This window comes from Babylonia areolata, chromosome 19 (assembly GCF_041734735.1).
Source record: "Babylonia areolata isolate BAREFJ2019XMU chromosome 19, ASM4173473v1, whole genome shotgun sequence".
NCBI classification, from domain to species: Eukaryota; Metazoa; Mollusca; class Gastropoda; order Neogastropoda; family Buccinidae; genus Babylonia; species Babylonia areolata.
Genome location: NC_134894.1, coordinates 13,964,038 through 13,972,502, shown reverse-complemented (window position 1 = coordinate 13,972,502; position 8,465 = coordinate 13,964,038). Strand labels below are relative to the sequence as shown.

The window sequence follows — 8,465 nt, the reverse complement described above, 5'->3', positions numbered from 1 at the left end:
ATGATGGTGATGGTGGTACTTGATTAGGACTCATCTCCTTCTCTGTCTCCCCTACTCTTCCCTACTTCTCTTCTTATGCTATGTTATGTTGTGTTATGTTATGTTACGTTACGTCACGTCATGTCACGTCACGTTAGGTTAGGTTAGATTAGGTTATTTATTTATTCATTTATCTACGGTTTGTTGTTTTTTTTTAGATACACTTTATCCATTTTGTCCTAATTTAGGCCTACCCATTGGAATTCACATCTTACTTCCCCAGAAGATTTTCCCATGTGAACCAGAACTAAAGCGAAGGGCTGAAGGCGAGTTTCTTCATTGTACATTTAGCCCCGAAGGTTGCTTCTGATGAGCACAATGATGATCTTTCGCGTGCCCTTGTGTGTGTGTGTGTGTGTGTGTGTGTGTGTGTGTGTGTGTTAGCTTGTGTTGTGTGCGCGCGCATGCGCCTGTGGCAATCTCGAAATTAACAACACGTGTATGTCATAACCTCCATACATCCTCTTCTCTCTCCTTTCTCGCACTCTCAAACAGAATGCTTCAAAAAAAGAGTCCATATGCGTGACAGGTCCACCCCTCTTTTCACACACACAGACACAGACACAGACACACGCGCACACACACATGCACACACACACATGCACGCGCTCGCGCACATGCATGCACGCACATACACAGAAACACGCATGGAAGAAATAGAATGGATCCATAGAATAAAGATATTAAGTGGAATTAACAATAATGATTAGTCGCCGTGGCGAAGCGGTTAGCGTCGCAGACTTGCGGGTTCCATTCCCAACGGAAGTTGTGTTTTTTCGGCCCATGGCCGGCTCCTACCCAGAGTTGAGTGTGCTCGGGACCACAGAGTCGGGTATCAGCCACTTCACAAATGCGTCTTTGGGTGTGTTACTCAAATTTCCTGACCTACACTGTTGTGTCTGTAACTCTTGAGCCATTATGATGCAATTATCATTATGATAGGAAGCTCAGAGTATAGCCTTGTCGCGTAGTCCCAAACCTAAATGGACCTCCAAAACAGCATCGTCGTTACCAATGTCGTCATCATCATCCTTTTTCATCATCAATATATATCTATATATATATATATATATATATATGAAATTATATATATGTATATATTTTTTTTATCATTTTTTAATACTGAATTATGAGGCCTTTCAAGCCCTACTCTCATGGTGACCTAAGTTTCGATACCCCTCCACTTTCTTGCTTGGGGTGATTCATGGGGGGCTGTCGCTGGAGGGACGGAGTGGCGGTCTCCACTCTGGGGGCGGGGTGGGTTGGGGGTAGACGCTCACTCAGCCTGGCTCCGCGACTAAGCCATTATTGTCGTGAGCAGGAAGCCTAGTAGGTGGCGTCCTAAGTACGTTAAATCAGAACAGGCACTACTGAACACCACTGAAGTGACAGCAGTAGTGCTGCTGGTGGCCTCCTGGCGACTAAACATCGATGGTTCCCTGCTGACTGCCGGCGCTGGGACTGCGACAGACGAACTCGAGTGTGGCCGTGTATCGGGGCCTCGGAATGAGCGGCATGGGAGTAATGCCACTGAAACGTGCAGATGATGGGGCAGCAAAAAAAGTATGTATGTATGTATGGAGAGAGAGAGAGGGGGGGAGAGAGAGAGAGAGCAAAATCCAAAAATCACATCTGTCAATAAGATTGACAGAACGAAGAGGTGAACATTTAATCAAACTGAACTGAGGGGTTCCACGGGACAGAGGGACTGAGAAGGGCAACTTGTTCCATACCACTTGGCCAAGATATCAAAAATAGTGCTGATTTTGGAGAGTTTGTGTACTGTCGAGGAACTGTTAGTACTCTGGAATTAGCACCAGAGTGTAAAGCTCTTAAATTGGTACAGATCGACAGTAACTCGCAAAGGCACGTGGGAGCAATATGCTTCATGACATTAAAACACACAGCAGCTAGTTTGCAATACAGCATGTGAAAGACGGGCAGTCATCCTACATGTAAACGTGACTGTGGGAAAATCTTTTCTCGTCAAATCAACGGCCTGTGTTAGTGATGTGTCTTATTCAAGTTTGGTCATTTCTAGGGTACAGCCACCCGGTTTTAAGTGTTAGATTTCTTTGATTTCTTTTGTCTGTCGAAATTTTTATATAAAAAATTACATACAAAATAAACCATTCCATAGGGGATTCATAGTCCATCACAATACCTAATTCCGTATTCGAACCACTGGCTGGGGACGAACATGAAAAATGGAAATATTCACAACACAAAGATAATGTGTGTGGAGCATGGCTGTAGGGCAAGAGCTGAAGATGTCAGATATTGAGCTTATGCAAAGGTGTAGCCGCCTTTTTCTCAGCCGATGACCTCAAGCGTCTAACGACTGATGATTCGGATCTTAAACATCTCTCTCTCTCTCTCTCTCTCTCTCTCTCTCTCTCTCTCTCTCTCTCCTCCTCCTCCTCCTCCTCCTCCTACTCTTCCTCCGTTATGTCCTGGAGACAAGAGGACTGGCGGTGATTCTCTCAGTATGTTTGTGTTCAAAAACAACGTCAGATATGCAAGCTGGCCGACGTGCTAAAATCCCCACCATAGGAAATTTAATATTAATTCTCTCTCTCTCTCTCTCTCTCTCTCTCTCTCTCTCTCTCTCTCTTTCAGTTCCTGTGAAGTATTCAGATAATAATTTCATGGATTTAGCTTATGTTGATTTTTTTTATCCACGTCTTTTGAGCACTTCAATGACTGATTTTCGTGATAGTGGTCGCCTTGTATTGGTTTGGCAGTGTTAAAAAAGACAAATCAAAAGAAATTCATGCTCAATGCCAACAACAACCACCAAACTGAAAATCAATACAAACGGTTACAGTTAGTACAGACCTTTAAGACAAATCCTCTGTTATCAACCTTTCATACAAAGTCGTTATTTTGTCCGATACTGGAGGCAGCACTTCAAACACCTCACTGACGCAGATGCACATGGTTGGTTCATTTAATAAGAGTAAGAAGAAGGAGGAGGAAAAGGAGGAGAAGAAGAAGAAGAAAAAGAATAAGAAGGATGAACAACAACAACAACAACAACAGAAGAAGAACAAGAATTGTAGCATCAACACTCCTCCTTTTCCTCTTCCAACAACTGCTACAGCTACCACCCACCACCGACACCAGCACCACAATTTAAAACAAAAAGGTCAGTTGCCACTCAACTGAAATACGACGATTTAAAAGCGATGGAGTCTTCTTCATCTTAGTCTGTCGTTTCACTCTGATGTTCGTCTTCTCCAAAAAGTAGAAAGTTCTGCAGCAAGGCTCCCTCTTCGAGCGAAAAGATATGATCATGCTCAACCACTTCTAAAAATACTTCTGTGGCTCCCTTTACAAACACGGATTAAATACAAGTTTGCAACACTTACATTTTTCTTCTCTGGCTCATCCCCTGCTTACACCTACAACTTTATTGTATTGTCTGTTTACACTTCTATTTGTATTTGTATTTCTTTTTTATCACAACATATTTTCTCTGTGTGAAATTCGGGCTGCTCTCCCCAGGGAGAGCGCGTCGCTATACTACAGCGCCACTCATTTTTTGTATTTTTTCCTGCGGCAGTTGTATTTGTTTTTCCCATCGAAGTGGATTTTTCTACAGAATTTTGCCAGGAACAATCCTTTTGTTGCCGTGGGTTCTTTTACGTGCGCTAAGTGCATGCTATCCGAATGCCTAGCGTCCAGACCACCACTCAAGGTCTAGTGGAGGGGGAGAAAATATCGGCGGCTGAGCCGTGATTCGAACCAGCGCGCTCAGATTCTCTCGCTTCCTATGCGGACGCGTTACCTCTAGGCTATCACTCCACTTAGGCCATCACTCCACTCTAGACGATCGCGCTCCCCCTTCTCAGACTCTCGTCTTCTATCTGTCCCCAGAATAAGAAGAAGAAAAATTACAGTGAAAGAGCTTTCTCTTCCACTGCAAAAAATATCAAATTATCCCTTGAATACATGTCATTTAGAAACTGCCCCTCCCCTTAAAAGCATTATAACTGAACGCCTTTCTTTTCCCACGTTCATGTCGTTTGCTGTTTGTGATCAAAAGAGTTGGGTGTGTTGTGTTGATGTTTTTTTATAATCCAAACGTGTTGTAAATATCTTCCAAAAATAAACTAAAACTGTCTATTTTTGATACCAACATATCATGGTTCCAATCATGAATCTCGTCCTTTTTTCACATATCTTTTCTTCTTCTTTTTTCTCGATGAGTAAAGTAGGGGTGAAGGAGAGGGGGAAAGCGGTTTGGGTTGTAAAAGTAATAAAAATATATATATATAAAAAGGAAGCATATTCATTAGTGTGTCCTGTTTCCTCTTTACTTTTGAGACATGAATCTGGGATCCCAGTTTCCTCCTATGGAAACTCAAAGGTGTAGTGTTACCTGCTCGGGTTCCCAAACACAGGACGATTTATGGTACCTGGTTGCTGTGGGATCCAGTATCGCTATCCGGTTTCCTTTCGTATCGCTTAACCTTGTCATTATATTACGTATTTTATGTCAGTCTCGACTCTCTCTGTTTCTCTGTCTCTGTATCTCCCCCCCCTACCCCCACCCCCGTCCCATTTTTCTGTCTCTCTCTGTCTCGACGTCTATTTGTACAAGGCATCTGAACTTTGGGATGCGCTTGTCAAGTGAATTCTGTCCACCACCCCTCTTCAAATGTGACCAATGCCTTTGAACTAACATTCGCATTCGCATAAACATTCGCATTCGCATAAACATTCGTTTTCTCTCCCCTGCTCCCCCCTCTGTGTGTGTGTGTGTGTGTGTGTGTGTGTGTGTGTGTGTGTGTGTGTGTGTGTGTGTGTGTGTGTGTGTGTGTGTGTATGTGTGTGTGTGTGTGAACAAAAAAGTCGGTCCTTATCTCAGGTAGAAAGATTTGATGTTATAGGAACTGCCATCTGTTTTCTTTCGTGTTCACAAAGAAGGAAAAAAAAAAGAATTTAAAAACATTCAAAGCAAGCAAACGTTTACGTTCAGTACCACTTTGATAAAGTGATCGAAGCAAACGAAGTTCAAAGACTAGACGAGAGACTGCTTTTATTGCGCACAAGTCCCAAGTCTTGAGAACAGCGGCAAAACAACATTTATCTGGTCAATCATTTTTTTTATGAAGATATTCTCCACACAAACACACCACACAGAGTGAAATGAATTATTCTTGTTTATCATTACTTTCATAATATACGAAATGCTCCGGAGGGACATAATACAAAACCTCTCAATGCGGGAACTGTTCGATGTTTTATCCTCGTGTTGGTGCAAGTCCTTCCCAATAATGAGATCCTGTGACTGAGCGACTGACCAAGAATGAATCAACGCCTGTTCGTAAAGTGTAAATGAATGGCTGGATGAATCAACAACTGAACATCTATAATGGATTCCCACTCTCCAACGCAAAAGATAAAAATTGCTCCTTGTGTGTGTGTGTGTGTGTGTGTGTGTGTGTGTGTGTGTGTAGGCGTGCGGGTGTATATATGCGTACGTGCGTGCACTGTGTGTGTGTGTGTGTGTGTGTGTGTGTGTGTGTGAAATAGTGCGCTCAATAGTATGATCGTGGAGCACACACACACACACACACACACACACACACACACACAATGTCCCCCTTATTTTTTCAGAAATATTTCCTTTATCATCGGTGTGGGTTCCTGGGGTGGGGGAGAGCTCTTTTAGAAAGATGATAAGTTTCAAGTCCAGAGATGAAAGAGCTGAGTACAGAGAACTGACGAAGCGAGAGACTTCGTTACAAGTGTTGTCCAGAAACAGGAGAAAGACCGGCGGCCGACTGTATAGTGTTTAAATCTGGAACGTGGAAACAGTGAGTCTCAAGCTGATCGCGGAGAGCAGGATGGGATGTCGAGGTGAAGGCAGTCATGGCCAAGATAAGGACAGTCACATAGATAGAGTGCGGGATATTTTGTTTATGCAATTATATCAGTGAGTGCCGATCTTGTTTGTTATTCTGTATGAGACAGGGAAGCAGTGGTGAGATTGCATGAGAAGTGTGATGCGCTCAGACCTTTCCTTTCTGAGGACCAGTTGAAGATCAGCAAATAGCGGAATGAAGAGCCAGCTGGTAAACTAGGCGAACTCCGTCACTATGGATTCAACACAAACATAAAAAAAAAAGACAAAAAAAGTGCGGTAGCAAACTAAGTTCAGTGGATGCTATGATATAATAATATGTCACCTCAAATACTCAGATATCTACAAAAACGAGCATTCGTTTTGTTTGACAGATGTTGCGTTTCGGAGTTCAGATGAAATTGGACCCTGGTGGCCATTTCAAGGTCGGGTTTCAAGGGGTCTTCAGTTACCTGTTATATGAAACAGTTTTCTGGATTTGTTTACTTAATCATGTCATCTTGATTTACTGATTCACATTCTCTCTCTCTCTCTCTCTCTCTCTCTCTCTCTCTCTCTCTCTCTCTCTCTCTCTGTATGTCTCTCATTCTCTTTTTCTCTCTTTTTGTCTTTCTGTCTCCTCCTCTCTCTCTCTCTCTCTCTCCTCCTTATCCTCTCTCCTTATCACTGATTTGATTTGATTAATCATCTGTGTCTTTGCCTCATTGCTCCTCTCCTTTCTCTTTTCACACACACACACACACACACACACACACACACATGCACACACACACACACGCACTTTCAGTTCACACTCAAGCACACATGCACAAAGACTTTCACACAGGCATGCACGCGCGCAAACACACTCAACCCAACCCAACCCAACCCAACCCAACACACACACACGGCTGACTAAACAAAAGCAAAATAACACAGATTCGAAAACGTAACAACCCCTTCGTACAAAATGAAATCCCGCAGATACAGACAGATGGTGGCGGTGACAGTTCTGTGTCAACGCATTCAGTCTGATACTGTTTTCTTTGTCGCTTCCAACTGGATCCTAAAAGCTCTAATCGGTTGCACAGCATTTCAATGAGCAGTGCACGATTCGTGGACTTTCTATCATCTGACCCTGTGGTTCACCCTGTCGACAGCTGATTTATTTTACGCTCTGTGCAACTCTCTCTCTCTCTCTCTCTCTCTCTCTCTTTAAATATGTTTTAATCCTGTAACCCCTTTTGGGACATGAAGGACGTAGAAGCAAAGTGAGACAAAACACAATCGTGGATAAATGCTCCACAATACAATTGGCGCAAGGGATCACTAAAATGTCATTCCAAACAGATATTAGGCGGCCACATGCGCAATCTTTTAAACAACTTTACTTAAATTCAGCATGTAATTTTTGTTCCCAGAAAACAGTTTACAGTAACTGCATGCTGAATGAACACATGCATATTTCTTTGGAATAAACCTGTTTCTTATTTCGTCGTATTTGTGGCATTCCATAACAAAATGAAATTCATCACCAAGTCCATTTCTCTGTCACAGTCTTTACAAAGACTTTCTTGGGAATGCCAAATCGTCGTCCGACTTTCAATCATAAGTCTATGATTGCTACACTGAAATTTAACCAGTGGATACACGTACATATCTGGCTACTGATAAATGTATTCCTCTCTTTTAAAGCATGTTTTATAATATCTGTACAACATGCATATGTTTCTCGAGTCTAAAGCGTCACGCCATGAACCTACCTAATTATCTTGTAAACACACAACAACAGCAACCACCGCGCTACCATCAAAACAGCAACAAAAAACAAAACAAAACATCAAAACACAAACAAAACAAAAATGTTAAACACACATAGCTGAATCGGTAGCGTAAGCATCACTGACTTGAAGTTGTGTACCTTGTGTAATGGAGAGAGTTACCACTCTTTACTATTTGTTAATCATTTCATCTCCTGGCCTCATTATTTGTTAATTAAACACACACAGACACAGACACACACACACACACACACACAACCAAAATCGCTCACCGAACAAAAAAGGCAGACGCCCTGAGTCGGCTGGTCGAGTACGTCTGTCAACCTGCTTTCCCAACAAATCAGAAACTGACGTGTAGCCCTGCAACTTAAAAACTAAACGCGCGTAGCCGTGACACCGACCAGACTTTGATTCCTACAAGTGACCAGTGTGCTGGACACGACAGCGCTTGTTGATGGGCTAAGTGGATGTTGTTGGCAAGAGTAGACGAGAAGTGTGGTAGCCCCCTTGCGATGGCAGAGTCGCTGTCAATCTGGGGTTGAATCTCTTGGAGCTGTCCTTAAAACAAGAGTGAGTGGGAGGAGCGGGGAGGGGCTTGTTTTGGGAACCTGACAAGTTTTTACTTTCCTCGAACCCTTCATCTGTTTCCCATCCCCCATACCCCACCCCACCCCACCCCACCTTTACACCCTTAGTTGTCCTGGATTTCGTTAGTTTTTATTCAGTTCGTGTGTGTGTGTGTGTGTGTGTGTGTGTGTTTGGAGAGTGGAGATTCATACCAACCACCACCCTCA

The 8,465-nt window shown here is 43.0% G+C and overlaps 1 protein-coding gene across 2 annotated transcripts in view; it reads right to left on the bottom strand.

Annotated features, from left to right (window-relative positions):
- LOC143293471 (electrogenic sodium bicarbonate cotransporter 1-like) overlaps positions 1 to 8,186 on the bottom strand; it is a 94,406-nt gene extending 86,220 nt beyond the window's left edge. For both annotated transcript variants that reach the window (XM_076604359.1, XM_076604360.1), the window contains exon 1: positions 7,944 to 8,186. The gene's annotated coding sequence lies outside the window, so the exon portion shown is untranslated. The remainder of the gene's footprint in view (positions 1 to 7,943) is intronic.
- Between the last annotated feature and the right edge of the window lie 279 nt (positions 8,187 to 8,465).